A 22,926-nucleotide genomic window follows, 5' to 3' on the forward strand; every position below is an offset into this window, starting at 1 on the left:
AACATAACATACTGGCATCCACAAACACACAAAATCGTCAAGAAATCTTTTTTTCTGGATACATTTCTTCATATGTTTATTGTGAACCATCATGCTGAGTGTCTCTATGCAATTAAAAGTCTAAATACAGAAATAAAATTTTGCTAGTTGTTGGGTTTTTTTAAGACAGCCATGCTATGCACTGAGCCAACATGTCACACAGCAGTTTCTCTCTCTGAGCCTTAGACATAACAACATACATACAAACACAGAGTATACTGTATAACATACAAATAAGCCTGATGTAATGCCATTACAGAAATAGAAATCAAAGTGTTTCCAAAATGATGACAGTTGAAACTTGAAACAATTTAAATACAAATGTTTCAATTTCAGTGGTTTACAATATTGTTCAGCCCTACCATGAAAAGCTTTTCACATCATGCTGGGTTAATACACCTGTTAGATCATGGCTTTAAGTTCCAGTAGCCCTGGAGTGAAAATCATGTCAAAATTGTAATTTCAATTGTGTTATCCCTACATGTGTACATGTAGCAGTGATGGGTCCGCTATTGACTGACAGTTAATCATGGTGTTGTTGCAGCACTGGTCTGTGGCAGCATGACGTTTTGGTTGTGGTATTGACTCGTTCAGTGTCTCAGAGCCAGAGAGATGGTGCAGCAAAGGTTGGCAGGTGTTATTTTATTCTCCACATTGAAGAATGACTGGGACTGACAGGAAGTGTCTGTATGGTCCAGCAGTGATGTGTCCACTTTACAGTTAAGATGGTGCAGCGTCTGGTCTGTGGCAGCATGATATCTTGGTTGTTGAGCTGATTCTCACAGTGCTGGAGGAGGTGAAGCCAAGGCTGGGAGGTGTTGTCTCACATACGACACTGGAGACACTGGGACTCTTTTTCAGGGGAAAGCAAAGTAATTAATAAGTAAGTTATAATCTTTGGCAAGGCCACCCGCCCTGCCAGAGAGTGCAATGGGTGGGATGTACATGTTGTAAAAACTTCAACAACATAATAATCTGTGGATTTATGTCATACCTACCATTTTGTAAGACTTGCTGGAAGACATGAAGGATCTGCTGACATGGAAGACCTGCTGGATTATGACAACTAATATGTTAAAACTGTACAGAACAAAGACACTGCTATTCCCTTAGCAACAAAGAAGCCTTGCAGGTCAGTTCCTCTTACATTACAACAGTCATATCAAGTTTTGAGGAGGGGATCCTCTGGACCACCCTCCCTCCCTCACAGCCTCAAATAGACTGACGCAGCCTGGCAAAGTACACAGGCTGTACGGAGGATTCCCCAATACTCATTTTATCATGTGTTTTTAGCATGTGTTTTAAATCAAACAGAATCTTCTGTACTTTTTTTACACAAATAATAATAATAAACTATTTTCTTAATCTTTGCAATGAAAATATTAGTTTAGTCAGTAAGTCATTTGCATTTTTATCCATCCATCCATCCATCCATCCATCTTCTTCCGCTTATCCGGGGCCGGGTCGCGGGGGCAGCAGTCTAAGCAGGGACTCCCAGACTTCCTTCGCCCCAGACACTTCCTCCAGCTCCTCCGGGGGGATCCCGAGGCGTTCCCAGGCCAGCCGAGAGACATAGTCCCTCCAGCGTGTCCTGGGTCTTCCCCGGGGCCGCCTCCCGGTGGGACATGCCCAGAACACCTCCCGAGGGAGGCGTCCAGGAGGCATCCGGATCAGATGCCCTAGCCACCTCAGCTGGCTCCTCTCGACGTGGAGGAGCAGCGGCTCTACTCGAGCTCCCCGTGTGACTGAGCTCCTCACCCTATCTCTAAGGGAGCGCCCAGCCACTCGGCGGAGGAAGCCCATTTCGGCTGCTTGTATCCGCGATCTTGTCCTTTCGGTCACTACCCAAAGCTCATGACCATAGGTGAGGGCAGGAGCGTAGATTGACCGGTAAATCGAGAGCTTTGTCTTTCGACTCAGCTCCTTCTTTACCACAACGGTCCGATACAGCGCCCGCATCACTGCAGACGCTGCACCGATCCGCCTGTCAATCTCACGCTCCATCCGTCCCTCACTCGTGAACAAGACCCCGAGATACTTAAACTCCTCCACTTGGGGCAAGGACTCCCACCCACGCGAAGAGAGCAAACCACCTTTTTCCGGTCAAGAACCATGGCCTCAGATTTGGAAGAGCTGATTCTCATCCCAGCTGCTTCACACTCGGCTGCAAACCGTCCCAGTGCATGCTGCAGGTCCTGGTTTGAAGAAGCCATCAGAACGACATCATCTGCAAACAGCAGAGATGAGATCCTGTGGTTCCCAAACCGGACACCCTCCGCCCCTGACTGCGCCTAGAAATTCTGTCCATATAAATTATGAACAGAACCGGTGACAAAGGGCAGCCCTGGCGGAGTCCAACATGCACCGGGAACAGGTCTGACTTACTGCCGGCAATGCGAACACAGCTCCTGCTCCGGTTATACAGGGACCGGACAGCCCTTAGCAAAGGGCCCCGGACCCCATACTCCCAGAGCACTCCCCACAAAGCGCCCGGGGCACACGGTCGATCGCCTTCTCCAGATCCACAAAGCACATGTGGACTGGTTGGGCAAACTCCCATGAACCCTCGAGCACCCGATGGAGAGTATAGAGCTGGTCCAGTGTTCCACGACCGGGACGAAAACCACTCTGCTCCTCCTGAATCCGAGGTTCGACTATCGGACGAATTCTCCTCTCCAGTACCCTGGAATAGACCTTACCGGGAGGCTGAGAAGTGTGATCCCTCTGTGATTGGAACACACCCTCCGGTCCCCTTCTTATACAGAGGGACCACCACCCCGGTCTGCCAGTCCAGAGGCACTGTCCCAGACCGCCACGCGATGTTGCAGAGACGTGTCAGCCAAGACAGTCCCACAACATCCAGAGACTTAAGATACTCAGGACGGATCTCATCCACCCCGAAGCCTTGCCACCAAGGAGCTTGCCAACAACCTCAGTGACTTTGGCCAGGGTGATGGATGAGTCCGCCTCCGGGTCCCCAGCCTCCGCTTCCTCTTCGGAAGACGTGACAGCGGGATTGAGGAGATCCTCAAAGTATTCCTTCCACGGTCCGACAACATCCCCAGTCGAGGTCAACAGCTCTCCACCCGCACCGCACAAGGTGTTGGTGAAGCACTGCTTCCCCCTCCTGAGCCGTCGGACGGTTTGCCAGAATTTCTTTGAGGCCGACCGATAGTCCTCCTCCATGGCCTCTCCGAACCTCTCCCAGTCCTGAGTTTTTGCCTCTGTGACCGCACGGGCTGCAGCACGCTTAGCCTGCCGGTACCTGTCAGCTGCCTCGGGAGTCCCACGAGCCAACAAGGCCCGATAGGACTCCTTCTTCAGCCTGACGGCATCCCTTACTTCGGCGCCCACCACCGTGTTCGGGGATTGCCGCCGCGACAGGCACCAGAAACCTTGCGACCACAGCTACGAGCCGTGATCGACAATGGAGGTGGAAAACATGGTCCACTCGGACTCAATGTCCCCAACCTCCCGGGATCTGGGAGAAGCTCTCCCGGAGGTGTGAGTTGTAGACCCTGCTGACAGAGGGCTCCGCCAGACGTTCCCAGCAGACCCTCACGATACGCTTGGGCCTGCCAAGTCTGTCCGGCTTCCTCCCCGCCAGCGGATCCAACTCACCACCAGGTGGTGATCGGTTGACAGCTCCGCCCCTCTCTTCACCCGAGTGTCCAAGACACGCGCCGGAGGTCAGATGATACGACAACAAAGTCGATCATCGACCTCCGCCTAGGGTGTCCTGGTGCCACGTGCACTGATGGACACCCTTGTGCTTGAACATGGTGTTAGTTATGGACAAACTGTAACTAGCACAGAAGTCCAACAACTGAACACCGCTCGGGTTCAGATCAGGGGCCGTTCCTTCCGATTACCCCTCTCCAGGTGTCACTGTCGTTGCCCACGTGGGCGTTGAAGTCCCCAGTAGAACAACGGAGTCCCCGGGTGGTGCACTGTCTAGTACCCCTCCCAGGGACTCCAAGAAGGCCTGGTACTCTGCACTGCTGTTCGGCCCGTAGGCCGCCACAACAGTGAGAGACCTGTCCCCACCCGGAGGCGGAGGGACGCGACCTCTCGTTCACCGGGTAAACTCCAACACGTGACGGCTGAGCTGTGGGGCTATGAGCAGGCCCACACCAGCCCGCCGCCTCTCCCGCCCGGCAACGCCAGAGAAATGGAGCGTCCAGCCCCTCTCGAGGAGACGGGTTCCAGAGCCCAGGCTGTGCGTGGAGGCGAGGCCGACTATATCTAGCCGGTAACGCTCAACCTCCCGCACAAGCTCAGGCTCCTTCCCCCAGCGAAGTGACATTCCATGTCCCTAGAGCCAGTTTCTGTGTCCGGAGATCTGGTCGCCGGCCCCTGCCTTCGACTGCCGCCCAGATCTCTCTGCACCGCCCCTTACGGATCCTCCTGCGGGTGGTGGGTCCACGGGAGGACGGCCCCACGCCGCTCCTTCGGGCTGTGCCCGGCCGGGCCCCGTGGGAAAGGCCCGGCCACCAGGCGCTCGCCGTCGGGCACCCACCCCAGGCCTGGCTCCAGGGTGGGGCCCCGGTAGCGCCAATCCGGGCGACGTAACTGGCCTTGATTTTAAATAATCCATAAGGGTCTTCTGACCCTGCCGGTTTATTTATCTTTAAAACTCAGACTTCTTTATGAACTGTTGGTGGACATTACACTATATGCAGGGTTGTGATAACTGTGGTAAATGGTAAATGGATTATACTTTTATAGTGACTTTCTAGTCTTAAGACCACTCAGAGTGCTTCACACACTATGTTTGCAGAATCCAAGAATAGAGACATCGTTCTGGGTGCGAGATGAAAATGGGGTCCAGCAGTGTGTTCTTCTCTGTGGTTGCAGCAGTGATGAGTTGACTATACCCCTGAGAATGAAACAGCTCCACCAACAAACAAACCTTGAAGATGACTTTCAGTCAAGCACAAAACATCTGAAAGACACAGTTCATGATGGCTCTTTATGTCATTTACATGAGCTGGGAGTCCCTCTGTATTGTGGTGGACAATGGTCAACGTGTCAGGCCTGCTTAATGTTTGTGTGATATTGAGAAGAGGCATCATGTTATTCAAGCTGGCTTGTCTCATAATCTGCAGGGCTGCAGTGATTTCTGGGTCGGAATTTAATTTTCTCTTATCCATATCCAGTAAGTGAAGGAATCTTGGTAGCTTTAGGAGAGTGCAGTGTTGTGCCTGAAATGTTAAAGGCTGTGGTTCCAGTGAAAGCAGTCAACAGGACAGCGAATCTTGGCAATTTGCACAGTATGCCTCTGAATGGATGCATTTTATAAGATGTGTTGTTCCACCACTGCCATTTATGTAAAACTGATCTGGGTTTAGGCCACAGACTCGCTTTGTACACCACTCTTGAACTGCATAGAATACATAGGCTTGCTTCTGGTTCGGATTCTGAAACATTTGCCATAACAGTGCAGGATCTATTGCAGGGACCTCTCTGACGGCTTTGGATTCTGTAACAGCATTAGCCTGAAGGCTGTAGTATGGCACATTTTCTTGTTCATTTACACAGTCTGGCTGTTTTGCCTCAAGTTCTTCAATACACTTCAACTTCACTACTTCAGATTCAGGTGCAAGGTTCGACCATTCATCAATCACACCTCTGTTCTGTTCATACTGTACTCTTCGGCAGCATCTTCAATCTCCTTGCTGTTTTTCTCAGGATGGTTAGAACTTTGTAGTTGAACCAAGCCACAATTGTAGAAGGACTCGTATGTGGGTAAAGACTGTCTTTTCAGTTCTTGTTCTTATCGGTAAGGAAGGTAAAGTTTCAGCAGTGTGCCATAGTATTGCTCTGTGTTCGCCATAGACAATCCTGCAAGTAGCAGCAAAATCAGCCAAGCACATCTCAAACTCCCTTGTTTCAGGCCTGGATTTGTATTTGTCAGTCAAAGATGTCATTCACACATTTTCACTCTCTGGTGTAGTGTTTTCCAGGTGAGTGGACAACTCATTCTTATTGCATTGTCATCTGTTGGTATGTTTAGGACACCACGCAAAGACCTTTTCACGTTAATACTACATGTGAGTCACACACTCCTGAGCGCTGACCTCTCATTTTTGATATAAATTCTGCATGTATATGGGTTCAGTATGTACTAAATATCCATATTTGCATTCCAGTCTTTAAGCAGATGTGCTAGATTGGTTCATCATGTGCAGTTATCTCTCATACTCGCTGACTGTTAAATTACGTCAAGCCAGGAGATGGTCTAAACTCAGGGAGGCAATTTCGCGTTCATTCAGCAGCTGGTTCAGTGGTGTGAGCAGTTCCAGAGTCATTGTCTCCAGGTTTTGTTATCATTGTGTTTCTGGAGGGTGGTTTGGGAAATCCGAAACTGCAACCAGCGCTGAGATTTGTGACTTCATGTCTTTGAATGATTTTTGCTGTGAATTTGCACTTCTGTGACTTTCTTGTGCAGGTCCAGTTGTGTATGTGCATCAGGTAGTTGAACACTGATGTATTTAGACACAAATTCCAACACAGTCTGATCATCATCTTCCTCAGAGGTGCATCTTCTACCCATATGAGGCAGTGTATGTGTGGGCTTCTATGCTGAAACTCCATTTTGTAAAAGTAGTCAACAACTTTGCCAATTGGTTGTGCAGGAGACAAGATTAAATCTCTGAATAATGTCTCAACACATTTATCAAACATGCACATTGTTGTCACAGGATTGCTTTGCAATATGTCACACTTTGTGGACCACTCAAGCAAAGTTGACTTCTTCACCCTGCTGAGTCTTCTCAATAACTTCTGGCCAACACATTTCAGCTGCAGAAAATGTACAAAAGAATGTAGTAGTAGTAATGTAGTTCCCAGCTGTCTGACCATGGCAAAAAGATGTTTTGTTGTTTTCTATAGGCTGGTGTCCCTCTGAGTGGCAGCATGAATCTGACTGCCTATTTATGCTGCACAAGTTTCTCAACCTCTCGTTTATCTTGTAACATTCCTGAGGTAATTTTGCGTCCATCTTTGGTAATTGGTTTTCCTTTCCCGAATTGGATTGTCATGTTGGAAGTAGCCAAATGTATTTCAGTCACAAACTGTGCAAAGAACAATTTGTGTCTCTGGCAGAGCGATCATCACTACAGGACAGTCTCATTTTGAAAAAATTACTGGGCATTACTTTAATGCATCTCTGTTAATCCAGTGTGTTTTGACACATAGGAAACTGAACAGAGAAACCCATGGCCTCTACTTTAGGTGTTTTGAAAAAGCTAACTGGACTGTTTCCTTCAGCAGTTGCAACAGAGTAGATTCCTTCACTAAAACACAACATTTCCTCTACAACATCAGGTGGCTGAAGGCATGACTCTAGAGCAAAACTGCCATTAGGCATGTCATCTTTCTGTTCTGCATAATCTTTTTGCTTCTGTGGTTGGTCATTGTGAGGTAGCATGTCAGTGTTTTGTTGCTCATTTTTCTTGTTCTGTCTCATGAAGTGCACTACTTTCACATCTGTCAATTTCCATCAAATCATCTTCATCATAATCATCATCCTTCATTGTAACATCCACATCATCATCATCTTCCTCATCAGGAATTGTTGGGTCTCATAAGTCAGCCTCATCTGTGAAAGTTATGTCCTCATAATGTGGGTGGATCTGTTTCAGTTTATGTAGCGCCTGAATAAGTTTGAACCAGGTTACAGTCTGAAACAGGCTTTGTGACATACTGTGCACACAGTTGGACTGTTCTTTATTTGTGACTTGAAAACTGATATTTCCTCATTGATCAAAGTGTTGTCAGTCTGATGTGTTTGTCTAATAATCTGTCTGTATTTTTTTATTGCCATTGCACATCTCGTTATGCACTATCCGAAATGCAAGGTTGCTTCTATACTTTTCCCGCATTAGCCATTTCACGACTTGTTTCTGTTTAAATCTGAACATTGGTTCCTTATCATAATGCTGAGTAATATAAGATTTTTGTCTGTTCTTAAATCCACTGTCTTTTCTGTAGTGACAGGTAATTTACTGCTTCATATAATGCTTCTGCTTGCCCTTAAATCCACTGTCTGTTTTGTAATGCATGTTGATATATTGCTTCCTCTTTTGTCTGAATACATAATTTTCTTTGTATTATTTCATTTTTGCCATATATTGAGCCCAGGGTTGCCCTGCGGCTCTGGGTGTGGAGGTCCTTTGAGGAACCACTCTTGATATTCCGTTCACTGTGGGTAAACTTTTGTTAGCTGGGCTCCGGCTAGGACTGGGTGTGGAGTGTTATTATTAGAGGTGCGTTCTACACGTCTCCCTCTCTGTGGAGTGTCCAGAATTTCCTCCGCATCTTCTGAACTTTCTTCACGAGATGAACCTTCTTCAACAGATCTACGCCAATCATCATGAGCCTCCATTATTTTTTCTCTCAGGTAGCCTTTTAAACCTGGAGTGTCAACCAAGATTCTCAGCAGGGGCGTGCAATATGTAAAAGGCATTGCCAGGGCTAAGGCCTGCAACAGCCTTTTAATTACTATTCCCATGTATGTCTTTCCCTGCGTTCTACAACAAATAGTGATTACTCTGGATAAATCCTCTGCGGCCCATTCGATCACTTTCATTCGAGCGGTGGTCTGTCAGCACTATGTGGCCACAGGAAGTATAAATGTCTTCCCGTTTTAAGGAGCCCCCCTTTAAGAGTTCCTCCTCTATCTCCACTGTGTCTAGCATCCATAACTCTAGCCCCGGCTTTTTTAGCATGAGCTCGTAGTCTGGGGTTTGTGTCAGATCGGGTCCATGAAACGCCTTGGCCAAAGCTCATGTCAACCTGGTCTGGTGCTTTTACTTGAATCAAAAACATTGCATCTCCAATAGTGAGTATATCTGTCCCTAGAGGGTTTGGATTTTGCTCCTCTCTTGGGCCCTGAAGCGTCTGATCATTCACTTGATCTTGTCTGGGGTTCTGAAACACCTGATCATCTATTTGAGCCTGCTCTTCTGGGGTTACAGGGTTGCCTGGTATGTATTCATCATAATCCTACAATGGGAATTAACATTGAGTAAAATACTTCCAGTTGGCAGGTCCTCGATCCTCCATTCACCTCGATTCTGGAATTGATGCTCACAGCGTTCAGGTTAATATTGGAGTGAATGGACGGCTGAAGCAATTCCTCTGAGCGTCTAATATTGCAGCGGATGGTTTTACATTGGAGTTAACTGAAAGCCCGGTGCATCTCATACAATCGATAAAGGGTACCTTGTGCGTCTGTATGACACGCCAAGGGGTGTGACAAAACGTTGGTATTTAATGACGTGGGAATGAGAACGGGTTGATATCATAGTAACTAGCCTAACTATTCTTTGCCTCTTCTATTATTTGCATTTCTGTTTTCTTTATGACCGAATGCATTGTTTTTATTCATTATTTTTGCATGACATACTGAAAACAGATCGCTGCACATAAAAGTAACTACTTTATACAAGCACACAAGCAATGTTTGTAGTCTGCAATGGCACAGTTACTGATATTACATTACGACTCTCTAATAACCCAATTTTGTTCATTTTGGTATGCCCAATAAATTAATTCAGCTGCTGCAGCCTTATTAATTCTCCACAGTACTTTGCCTCAAAAAGACAGTAGTGCATAACTACAGCTGATTGCAGATGACATAAACCTAATCCAAGGGAAAATGCCATGTCCATCATGACACTCAAGTTTGACTTCACTTAATCACGACAGGCTAAAAATACATAAAATAAAAATATTTGTTACAACTAGACTGCAGTGGATAAGTAAAACATATTAGTACCTAAAGTTAAACTACCAATACCATAATCTACAAATACTTTATTACAAGTCAAAGATACACGTGCAAAAGTCAACTAAACTACAAGTACAAAAGTACTACAATCAAAAATATACTTAAAATAACAACAGTAATATAAACTTCAAGGACTGCCTTTTTTCACCTACATAATATTGCAAAAATCAGGCACATCATGTCTCAAAATGATGCCGAAAAATGAGTGCATGCATTTGTTACTTCTAGGCTGGAAGACTGCAATTCCTTATTATCCAGCTGCCCGAATAAGTCCCTTAAGACTCTCCAGTTGATCCAGAATGCTGTGGCACGTGTACTGACAAAAACTAGGAAAAGAGATCATATCTCTCCAATATTAGCTTCTCTGCACTGGCTCCCTGTAAAATTTAGAATAGAATTTAAAATCCTTCTCCTCACCTACAAAGCTCTTAATGGTCTGGCACCATTGTATCTTAAAGATCTCATAATACCATATTATCCAACTAGAACACTGCACTCCCAGGATGCAGAGTTACTTGTGGTTCCTAGAGTCTCCAAAAGTAGAATGGGAGCCAGAGCCTTCAGTTATCAAGCTCCTCTCCTGTGGAATTAGGTCCCAGTTTGGGTTCGGGAGGCAGACACCATCTCCACATTTAAGAGTAGGCTAAGACTTTCCTCTTTGATAAAGCTTATCGTTAGGGCTGGCTTGGGTGAGCCCTGAACCATCACTTAGTTATGCTGCTATTGGCCTAAACTGCCAGGAGACTTCTCATGATGCACCTCTCTCCTCTCCCTCTCCATCTGTACGCATTCTTATCCTATTACTGCATGTTACTAACTCAACATCTTCTCTCTCCATTAGTTTTGTGCTTTCTCGTTTCTCTCTTCTTTTCTTTCTGTCGCTTTCAGCAGGTATTTCTGCCTGCGGAGCTGCAGAGACTGGATCTGTGGTTGTGGGCCACCTGCTGCCTCCGTTTTCCGGCTTGACAACTGCTACTACAGTTGTTGTTATTGACTCTGTTACTGATGGTGACATTATTCTTCCTATAGCTGTCATTCCTATTATTACTAATTTATTAATATTAACGCTACAATTACTATTCTACTATATAAAAAAAAATCTATGTGGTCTTTGCATTAGGAAAAGCGCAATGAGATAACTTCTGTTATGAATTGGCGCTATATAAATAAAATTGAATTGAATTAATACAACTCTATACACATTTGCCTATGTATGATATATATACAGTATGTTACTGGATTATAATTACTGATTTCTTCATGTGTTCATCACTATATATTGAAATATAAATGTAAATTCAAGTACTTCGACTAGATACTACTGTGAAACTTCTAAATTTCTCTGGTGGTCTAAAATGTCTACAAAACAACATGAAAAAGGTATCAGCTAAAAAAATGTAATAAACCCTCTTGACCATACTACATGCACTTTATAAATGGCTCTTAAACTTTTCCTCAGCATTTCTCTGTGTACTCTCCAGTCACACTAGATTTTCATAGCACTACACTTCCACGTTGTTTTTCCTATCATTTAATAATAATAATAGGGGCCCTATATTGCACACCAAAATGACATTTCAATCATCCTTACAATATGACATTAGGTAAATATTTACATTTTAATCCAGTCAAAGAGTGCAGTACAGTACATTGTAAATTAAAACCCACAGCACTCCACATTAGACAGACGACAGTAAAAGTTGACATTAGCTAGCGTTAGTGTTAGCGTAGTGATCACCAAACAATAGTCGAAGTGTTTTCTTGCTGAAAGCAACTCTCATAACAGATTATAAAAAACAGCTGAGCGCCACACCGCAACTATAGCTACAGGGAGAAAGGACGACTGTATGATTATGTCAGCATCTCACAGTGTCTCATAATAGGGTAAATGTTAGACTGCTATATGAGATGACACCCTCAATAACAGTCACGTTTTGGGTCTAAACACTAATGAGTAGATTTACAGTAGTTCTGAACTTTAATTTACCTTCGACATGACACATTGCTAATATATTGGACCTGAACGGACCAGTGACTGATCAATCAATTTGCCCTGCATAAAGTTGTACTGGCCCTGGGCCTTCGGTTATGTCGGACCCTGGCCCACTTCTAAATCCCCTCTGATACTCATCTTCATTATAACATTACATTGTTTGAGGGAAATATAACTTTAGGTAACTGTGCGCAACCATCACTAACGTAGCTCCTCAGGGGTTGAAGCTGTTATTTTTCTAATTTTGACAATCTAACCTGTGACAGTAAATTAGTTAAGGTTTTAAGGACTATGGCTGTCGGTAGTTGTTGTTTATTTTGTTTAAATATGCAGAACTGTAATTTTATGGGTTATTGTTGTTCAGACAATTAAGCTAAGATAGCTAATAAGTGCTAACTTAAGTGTCCGTTTTTTCCACACTACCTGGCAACTATGCCACGTGATACCAACATTGTTATACTATTTGCTCACAAGCCTTGTTATCAGAATCATAATCATAATCAGAAATACTTTATGGATGCCCGAAGGGAAACTCTTTTGTTACAGCTGCTCACTATCACGTCAGTGCACACAGTAATAGAAGTTCTAAGCAAATCAAATATAATACACTATAATACAGGCAAGATAAATTAAGTACAAAGTGGATATAAGTATAAAATTAAAATTTGTGTAAAGTACAAAGTGGATTTACAGGTTGATGATAAGTATGTACGGTATAATAATACAATGTAATAATATAAGTAATACTGCATGTACTGTCAAGTTAAGTGTAGCTTATTAAGATGATTATGAGACAGTGGATATTGCACAGCAGTAATAGAAGTATGAATAAATATCAATAAATAGGGAATTTTAAACTGAAAAGAGTATATTGCACAGCAGTATTAAACAGAGAATAATGCGCAATTATTTCAAGTATTGCAGTGATGTTAATGGTCCAATGTCCAGTTTAATGACTTAGGGTCATATAGACTGACACTTAGAGGGAGGAGTTAAAGAGTTTGATGGCCACAGGCAGGAATGACTTCTTGTGGCACTCTATGGTGCATTTTGGGGGGATGAGTCTTCCGCTGAAGGTACTTTGTTTGACCAGCATAGTTCAGTGTCCGGGCTACAGATACACTGCTTGATAGTAACGTGACCAGGGTTACACCATCTATTGTTGATCAGAACAGCAAGCCCGCCGCCTTTACGCTTACCGCTCCCGGTGTGATCCCTGTCCCCGAACAGTCTGAAAGCCGTCGATGGAAACGTTATAATCCGGGATATCTTGGTGTAGCCATGTCTCTGAGAAGCACAACAAACTACACTCAGCTCGTCCATTTTATTCGCTAGTGATCTCACGTTGCCCATGACGAGAGAAGGCAGACACGGCTTAAATATCTTGTTCTTAAATCTCTTTTGTCTGCACCCCTCTCTCTTCCCTCCCCGCTTCGTTCCACCTCTGCATCCTCGGTGTGTCCACCTCCAGATCTCAGTGGGGACATCGGTAGTCCTGGGCGCCATGCCGCTCGGCTTCAGCGTGATCCCTGGTGTGAACAGTGCGGCCAAACTGTTCTGCAGCGGTGCCCTGACCTAGTAGCAGGAGAAGAAGTTTCATGGCGAAAAAAAGTACCAAAACACTTTCTACTCTCCTTTTCGTAAAGAGCGTAGTTTAAATTATACTTACACACAAGTTACCCACGTTTGGAAGAAAAAGGAAAGCTAAAAGTTGGAAAAAGTAAGACAACAGACAGAGCTAAGGCAACAGGCAGCATGCACGTTGGCGAATGCGCACTACATTTTAGAAGCATTTTTAAAAAGATTAAGTCACAATCTTTTTTTTGGGGGGGGGGGAATTCATACTTAATTTCTGCACCTTTCTAAAAGCTCTGTGGATGTATTTTATTTTACATAAAAATAACATATAACATCTATGGTGGTCGTGCAACGTGAAACTCTATACACCATGATCTCAATACCATTATTCTACCACAAGTCTTTGATACTTCACTTTGCTATGTACTTTTTCCACATTCAGATAAATTCACCTCAATTTACCTTTACTGTCTGCACCGCGGCTCTACTGTCCGGGGTGTGTGTGTGTGCATGTGTAGGAGCTGACAACAGCAAACTGATATAATGCTGATTTACAGGATAATTCATGTAAAATGAAGGTTGAAACATGAACAGAATGACAGATCGCCTGTATAGCATTTTAATAGATTACCCTCTCTAATTGTTTAATTAAAACAATTAGAGACTGAGTACAAACTGATATATGGGTCAGATAACATTTTAATAAATCGGAATCAGATCTAAGAAGATGTGAGTGTTTCTGTGACTTCCTACAGACTGGTGCTGCTGGAAACAGTCCGACTTAACTGCAGCCTTTTGTCTCTGCCCACTACTGCTGCCGCCTGCTCTCGTCTGCTTTCTCGAACGGGCCTTTTATTAGATTATTCTACTACAATGTATTACCATTCCCAACTCCAACTTTCACCCTCCGCGATTACTATGAAACACTCGGTATTCGCTCTCGAAAACGTGCTGCGTTCACAACTTCAACATTGCATATTTATAAACGTTACAACAAATACAACATTTAAATCCGTGTCATGCTTTCTAGGTTTAGCTAGCTCTTTAAATACTTATGCTTTCGAAAAATAAAGCACTTACTATTTTGTCTTGCTTGTTGCTCAACGCATATCAGTGACGTCATAGTGGTTCATGTCGGTGCAGTATTGACGCAGTCGGTCAGTCCAACCTCTTCTGCAGTATTTTATGAATCTTTATTGCATTTGGCTTGTATTTTCTCCATGTTGCGACCACTATACTGTTGCATAAACTATGAAAACAGATCTCTTGTAAATGCTTGGGCAAAAAAGCCATTGTAAGACTTCAAAAATGTACACAGCAATTATTTGCACATAAATGTGGCACAAAGACTATTACACAGTTATATATAAAGTCTGTAAATAACTATTTATCTATATTTATATAATTGTCTGTATAATGTGTACACTAAACTGAAATCTGTTGTATATTGTTTAATTTATTGAATATCAATTTAATGAAACAGCCACTTGTTCTATCACCTTTTTTGCTCACCCAACAGTGTAGGATGTCATACTCTAGATAGCATTTTTGACATGATACAGATTTCACAAAAATGTTGCATATAATAATGCATATTTAACAGTTATGTAGAGTCCACAAATAGCAATTATTTATCTATCTCCACTTACATGAAATATTTTTTGTATTGTGGAAGTTATCAAATATTTATTTCTTAAAATACACTTTGTTCAACTTCAGCTGTACTATCAGATTATTTGCTCACCCATCAGTTCTCCTCACTTACTATTCCAAATCACTTATTTTCAGAGACACCTAAACAATCAGATGAGTAATTTTATATAACAAATTCTGGACGATAAAGATGAAGGATTACAATCTAAATCTGAAACACCAAAGATAAAATTATGCATTACAATGCATTAACAGCAACATGTCACAGATACGCCAGGCTCCACCATCCACTAATCACCCACACCTGCTCCCAATTACACTCCTGCTCCCCATTAGTTCCCAATCACAGCCAGTATATAAGCCCTGCACTCACCTCAGTATGTGTCCGACCTCGTTCGAATTTAGGACTCTCCATGCCACTCGGCATAACACTTCTATCTCCCTTCTCCAGCGATCTCCCTGCCTGCCTCCAGCGATCTCCCTCCTACAGACTTCCCTCTCTCCATACCCATTATATCTGGCTGTCATTCAATAAAGAACATTCTGGTCCATCTTGGTGTCCCTTGCCTGCCTGTCTGTACCGTAACACAACATGTCACTGATGTATTATTGGTGGAATCTGTATGTATATATATATATATATATATATATATATATATATATATATATATATATATATATATATATATATATATATATATATATATAATATATAATTTGCAGCAGAGCTGTGATAATTTAGAAGTGAGCATAAAATAAGGTAAAACATGTTAAGAATATTAATATCTGTTCTCAAAGCTTTATTAGCTTTGTTTGTCTATTAAAAGAACCATATTTACCACTCTCTCAATGGGAGTGTGTTGGTAAAAATAACAAACAGTCCTCTGAATCAGTTTGTCATCTTGTGCATAAACAATAAAGTCATACCACTCAAACCCAGAAATAAGCATCTAGCCCTGAATCTGCAATAAGTAAAGATGGGATTTCTTCACTATATATCTGCCCTGACTTGCATGTTTTTTGTTGTGTGATATGTTAGGTTAGTGCATAGCATGGCTCTCTTACAAATGTGAGATTGTAGGTTTGATCCGATCTGCAGGCACTGTTAGTCGTGATACATTTTTCAATAGTATTCAGCTTCCAGGGATTGCTAAAGTAACATTAAAAAATGATGTTTCTACAATTCTGTTGTCTTTAAAGGCAGAATAAGTAGGATTTTCATAAAAAAAAATACAATGTATAGAATGATATGATATTATGGATGTATCTCCATCACTGGCACAGCACTAAAACAAAGTGTGGAAATAGGTCTAGCTATGCAAGACTCTCTCGCTCTAAGCTGCAGAGGGGCCAACTTTGAATGTTGCATTTACGGACAAAACTTGCTGTTGGAGCAGCACCTTGTAGCAGCAGATGGCAGCAGCAGCAGCTGCTAAGAGCTTTGAGCTCTCAAATGCATTTTCTTTTGGAAATGCACCAACAAGTCACACTTTTCTTCTCTTTATTATTAATTATTATTATTATAATAATTAGGGTGAGAGCTGGAAGCTTCCAAAAGGGTATTCCATCAAGGTGGATAAAGGAAAATCCTGGCTTATTTTGATAAGTCTCACTAATTTAAGTGAGAGATCCGTTCCATTACTGTGGCTTATAGGATTCCCTGCTCAGTAACTAAGGTAACTTATACCGCTGAACTAGCCTGCTCCATAGCAAGCTAACTGTCAAGCTTAATTTAGCTGTGTGTCAAAGAATGTCCGACAGGCGGAAACAGAATCCCAAAAGACCGTCAAGTGTCTTTTTGCACTCGCATCACATATGCTATGTGTTCTGAAAGATAAACTAAGACCTATTTCAGTTAATCCCCATTTCATTCATGGTCACCTTTATTTGAGTGAAACCTTTTATTTGAAAGCTTAGCTTGTATAATTTAAGACAAAACATCAATTGCAGTCCAAACCACGACCTTCTGCTGTGTTTAAATGTATACTTATTATCATTCTCCAATTTGTTTATCCCCAACGTCTTAATTTTTAGCTCCATGTCTTTCACACCCAATCTGGAAAACACGACAGCCAATTCTGTTTGTTATAGTGTACCGCGCTCCTGGTCCATATTCTGAATTTTAGACTGAAGTTTTTAATCAAGTTTAGTTAAAACAGATAAAGTAATTATTTTAGGTGATTTCAGTATTCATGTGGACATTGAAAATGATAACCTTAGTACTGCATTTATCTCATTATTAGATTTGATTGGCTTTTGTCAGATTGTACATGAAGCCACTCACTGTTTTAACCACACCCTCGACCTTGTTCTGGTATATGGCATTGAAATTGAACATTTAATAGTCTTTCCACAGAATCCTTCATTATTGGACCATTATTTAATAACTTTTGAAATGCTATTGCTAGACTACACGCCATTAGACAAAAATTCTTACTCTAGATGTCTATCTGATATTGCTGTGGCTAGATTCAAGGAAGCGATCCCATCTGTATTTAATTCAATGTTATGTCACAATATAACAGAGGACTCCTATGCAAATCGCAGCCCCTCCCAATTTGACCATCTAGTTGATAGCGCTGCAGGTTCACTGTGAACGACACACGATTCTATCGCTCCTCTAAAAAAGAAGATAATAAAACAAAGAAGGTTAGCTCCATGGTATAACCCCCAAACCCGCAAATTAAAGCAAACATCACGGAAACGTGAAAGGAAATGGCGTTCCAACAACCTGGAAGAATCTCGTTTAGTCTGGCAAGACAAAAACATATAGGAAGGCCCTCCGTAATGCCAGAGCAGCTTACTACACATCATTAATAGAAGAAAATAAAATCAACCCTAGGTTTCTTTTCAGCACTGTAGCCAGGCTGAAAGAGAATCACAGCTCTACTGAATGATGTATTCCTATAGCCTTCAGTAGTAACGACTTCATGAGCTTCTTTAATGATAAAATTTTAACTATTATAGAAAAAATTCACCAAGTCCTGCCTTCGACCGGTACCGATTTATCTTCAAACACAGGAACCTTGGAAACAGCTGTAGAACCTGATGTGTGTTTTAGCTGTTTTGCTCCTGTCGATCTTTTTCAGCTGACTTCGATGATTAATTCATCTAAGCCATCAACCTGTCTCTTAGGCCCCATTTCAACTAGGCTGCTTAAAGACGTTTTACCCTTAGTTAGCACTTCTTTACTGGATATGATCAGTCTGTCTTTATTAACAGGCTATGTACCACAATCCTTTAAAGTAGCTGTAATTAAACAGTTTCTTAAAAAGCCCACTCTTGATCCAGGGGTTTTAGCTAACTATAGACCTACCGTATATCTAACCTTCCCTTTTCTCTCTAAGATCCTTGAGAAAGCAGTCGCCAATCTAAATAACAATAGTTTATTTGAAGATTTTCAGTCAGGATTTAAAGTGCATCAAAGCACAGAGCCAGCACTGGTGAAAATTACAAATGACCTTTTAATTGCATGAGACAATGGACTTGTCTCTGTACTTGTCTTGTTAGATCTTAGTGCTGCGTTCAATACCACTGACCATCACATCCTATTACAGAGACTGGAACATTTAATTGCCATTAAAGGAACTGCACTAAGCTGGTTTGAATACTATCTATCAGATCAATCTCAGTTTGTACATGTTAACGGTGAGTCCTCCGTGCACGCCAAAGTTAGTCACAGAGTTCCACAAGGTTCTGTGCTTGGACCGATTCTATTCACCTTTATATATGCTTCCTTTAGGCAACAATATTAGGAAACACTCCATAAACTTTCATTGTTATATGGATGATACCTAATTATATCTATCAATCAAGCCAGATGAAACTAACCAGTTAGCCAAACTTCAAGAATGCCTTAAGGACATAAAGACCTGGATGACCTGCAATTTTCTGATGTTAAACTTTGACAAAACTGAAGTTATTGTACTTGGCCCCAAACACCTCTGAGACACATTATCTAAAGATATAGTTACTCTAGATGGCATTGCCCTGGCCTCCAGCACCACTGTAAGTAACCTCAGTTATCTTTGAACAGGATTTATCCTTTAATTCCCACATGAAACAAACTTCAAGGACTGCCTTTTTTCAGTTACATAACATTGCAAAAATCAGGCACATCCTGTTTCAAAATGATGCCGAAAAACTAGTCCATGCATTTGTTACTTCTAGGCTGGATTATTGCAATTCCTTATTATCAGGCTGCCCGAATAAGTCCCTAAAGAGTCTCCAGTTGATCCAGAATGCTGCTGCACGTGTATTGACAACTAGGAAAAGAGATCATATTTCTCCAATATTAGCTTCTCTGCACTGGCTCCCCATAAAATCCAGAATAGAATTTAAAATCCTTCTCCTCACCTACAAAGCTCGTAATGGTCTGGCACCATCATATCTTAAAGATCTCATAATACCTTATTATCAACTAGAACACTGCGCTCCCAGAATGCAGGGTTACTTTTGGTTCCTGGAGTCTCCAAAAGTAGAATGGGAGCCAGAGCCTTCAGTTATCAAGCTCCTCTCCTATGGAATCAGATCCCAGTTTGGGTTCGGGAGGCAGACACCATCTCCACATTTAAGAGTAGGGTTAAGACTTTCCTCTTTGATAAAGTTTATAGTTAGGGCTGGCTTGGGTGAGCCCTGAACCATCTTAGTTATGCTGCTATAGGCCTAGAATGCCGGGAGACTTCTCTCCCTCTACATCTGTATGCATTTTTATCCCATTACTGCATGTTACTAACTCCACAGCTTCTCTCTCCCTTAGTTTTGTGCTTTCTCATTTCTCTCCTCTCTCCTTCTATCGCTTTTAGCAGGTATTTCTGCCTCCGGAGCCGCAGAGATCTGGATCTGTGGTTGTGGGCCACCTGCTGCCCCCGTGTTCCCGCTCAACAACTGCTACTACAGTTGTTGTAATTGGCTCTGTTACTAATACTGACATTATTTTCCTATAGCTGTCATCCTATTATTACTAATTTATTAATATTAACACTACAATTACTATTCTACTAATTAAAATTAAATTAAAAAAAATAATCCTCACCCCCACTTCCCCAAAATCTCTCTCTCTCTCTCTCTCTCTCTCTCTCTCTCTCTCTCTCTCTCTCTCATCATCATGTTATCATTTGTAGAATGCAGACACATCCAAAACACTTCACATTTGGTCTTACATCTCTGTAACTGCAGATAATCACCTCATCAATGGCCCGTGGCTTACACCATCTCCCTGCAAATAGAAGAACACTGCAGTTGATAAAGCAAAAGAAGAAAGAATTGCATAAGATACAGTGTTTTACACAAAAGACCTACTCACACATGTCAGGTAAGCCTTGGGCATAATGAGTCGGGGGATCTAGCGGACATAAAGTGTCGCCACTCACTGAAAGATATAGGCCTTCCATTAGTTATTACCATTACAGCTAATATTTTAACATTTACATTTAATAATTATTTTATTTATAAAGTGCTTTTCAAGCAGTAAGCACAAAGTGTTTTCCAAGGTCAGAAGATTAAATGCATAGGCAATACTAAGAACAGTTACAAGTGGTAAATAATGAAACGTGCATACATACAAGCATAGATATACATATATACACACATAGGCTACATACATCCTTATGTACATACTATATGCATAAACATACACACACATAAAAGACAATATATGTCATATTCATTGAAGGCTACATACCTCTCTGGAAAATATTTTGTGCTTAAGTTTCACTTGGTGCCACATTCTTTTCTGGCTATTGAGATGGCTCTTGTTGAGATGTAACAGAGAAGAATGAATATAGGTCAGAGATGCTTCACACACACCTCACAGAATTAGGCATTGTAGTTATGTCAGTTCTCCTAAGTTAGCCTACACCATAATTTTAAACATACATCTGATATTGTCTAGCCTGCTGATAATAAAGAAATACAGTCTTACTGTATCTAGTAATCTGAATGTTCATTTATTAACAAATACAAATAAAACAATAAGTAGGCTTGTAAAACTTGCGCATTTAGTCTGTCTGCAATTTTTTGCCAAGCCATCTCCCTCGCCTTGTTAATTGCTGCAGTATTATCCTTTTTGGTGATGACTCCTTTCCTTGTATAGTTCCATCAGCAGGGTTTTTCCCGCCACTTATAGGACCACCACTCTCGTCTTCCCTTCTTTTTGCAACATATATCCTCTTTTCAACAATCGACTGGGCTGCTTATATACTCTGTGCTCAATGCTAGATTGTTCAAGCCTGGCTTGAGTTTGACCTTGACTAGACACAGCTGAATTGTGTTAGTGGAATGGCTTGAGCTGCAGCTCAGAGAGTTCAGGGGACTGCTGCAGCTAAGAGAGTTCAAGCAGGTCAGAAACAGGGGATTGCTGCAGCTCAGGAGGTTCAGGAGGCTGCTGCAGCCAAGTCAAAGTCGAGGTTAATTCAAACTGGGCTTTTTCAATTAAGTGCAGATTTCATTAGTGGCATTGATGGAATACCCTCCAGCTCTCACACTTTTGTTCTCTTCATTATTATTTATTTATTTCGCTATTCTTGAGCATCTAATTACTCCTGTACCATTTGTGCTACAAACTTTGTTTCAACGTCAAATTGTACATCCTCTTCATGAGATTTATGCTATTACTTTTCTTTATTCTAACATGTTTCAGTGATTTTATGTAATTCTTTTCAATATTTAGATTGATATACATTTTTAAAAAACAGTTATTTTTTGTTGTTCATTATTATTATTCAGCAATTTTTTGTCCTCTGTTTATGTCATGGTTTTGGGTCTCCTTCCCTCATGTGTCTTTTAGTTTTGCTTCCTGTCTTTGATTGGCTTTGATTGTTTTCACCTGTGTCTTGATCAGTTTCACCTGTGTCTCGTTGTCTCCCCTAGCTGTGTGTACTTAAGTTTGTGTCTTCCGTTGTTGTGTGTCAGATCATCATTGTATTTGTGTTAAGCTTCCCAACCTTAGTTTTCTGTGTGGGATTTATGCTCTGTTTCTTGTGGACTTCATTTATGGACTTTGGATTTTGGACTTGGCCAGCTCCGACTTCAATAAAATGAAACTTGGTACACAAGTTCTCCATTAGCACGTGCATGACATAAGCGTGGCACCAATCTTGTGGCCATTAGTTAAACACCACCATACTAATTAACAGCTGTATCTCTTTTAATGTAATATTCCATGGTGACCAAATTCAGCAAAGTTCACTTGTAGGTGGCGCTAAAAGATTTTGAAAACTGCTGCTGTAGCAGCGCTGGGAGCATTGGAAGCAGCAGCCAACAGCTTCCAGCTCTCACACAATTTCTCCAGAAATTGCACATTCTAGTTCATTATTCTTCTTCCGTATATTGTTTTCTTTTTTTTATGCTCGCTTTTACAGTTTTTAAATTATCACATTTTAAGTTTTAAGCTTTCTTGAGTCCTTTTCTGAGTTTATAATGGGTGTGTATAGGGTGAGCTACAGTGGATGCAATCATCGTTAGAGTGCGTGGCAGTTGTAAAATCTTAAGAAATTCTGTTCAACTTGCTCTCATGCCCACAGTTTAGATTCTTCATACATAATTTATACATCAATTAGTAGACAATGTGTTTGTCAACATGAGCATCTAATACAGGCTCTCGCGGAGAGTAATCAGGCCATGCTTACCCAGCTCACTCAGTTAACCCAACAAGTTTCCCGGCTCACTGCCCAACTTTCCACCGCAGCCCCGTCAGCGTCACCTTCGCCCTCGGCGGAACCTCCGGCCACGCCCCCTCCTGCAGCCATCCGGGAATCCCATGCCTCCGACCCAGTTCCTTTCTCTGGAGACGTCACTGGATGTGGGAGTTTCCTGTTGCAGTGCTCATTGGTTTTTTGCCAGCGCCCGGTCACCTTCCCTTCCGACC

At 42.1% G+C, this 22,926-nt stretch overlaps 1 long non-coding RNA gene across 1 annotated transcript; it reads right to left on the minus strand.

The window, feature by feature from the left end:
- Window positions 1-20,216: 20,216 nt before the first annotated feature.
- On the minus strand, window positions 20,217-20,812 carry LOC122861659. Its single transcript, XR_006374542.1, has 3 exons — window positions 20,743-20,812; window positions 20,365-20,430; window positions 20,217-20,277 (listed from the first exon to the last, which is right to left on the minus strand). It is a non-coding gene; the product is annotated as an uncharacterized LOC122861659 (long non-coding RNA).
- Window positions 20,813-22,926: the final 2,114 nt, after the last annotated feature.

Source organism: Siniperca chuatsi, linkage group LG15 (genome assembly GCF_020085105.1).
Source record: "Siniperca chuatsi isolate FFG_IHB_CAS linkage group LG15, ASM2008510v1, whole genome shotgun sequence".
Classification (NCBI taxonomy): Eukaryota; Metazoa; Chordata; class Actinopteri; order Centrarchiformes; family Sinipercidae; genus Siniperca; species Siniperca chuatsi.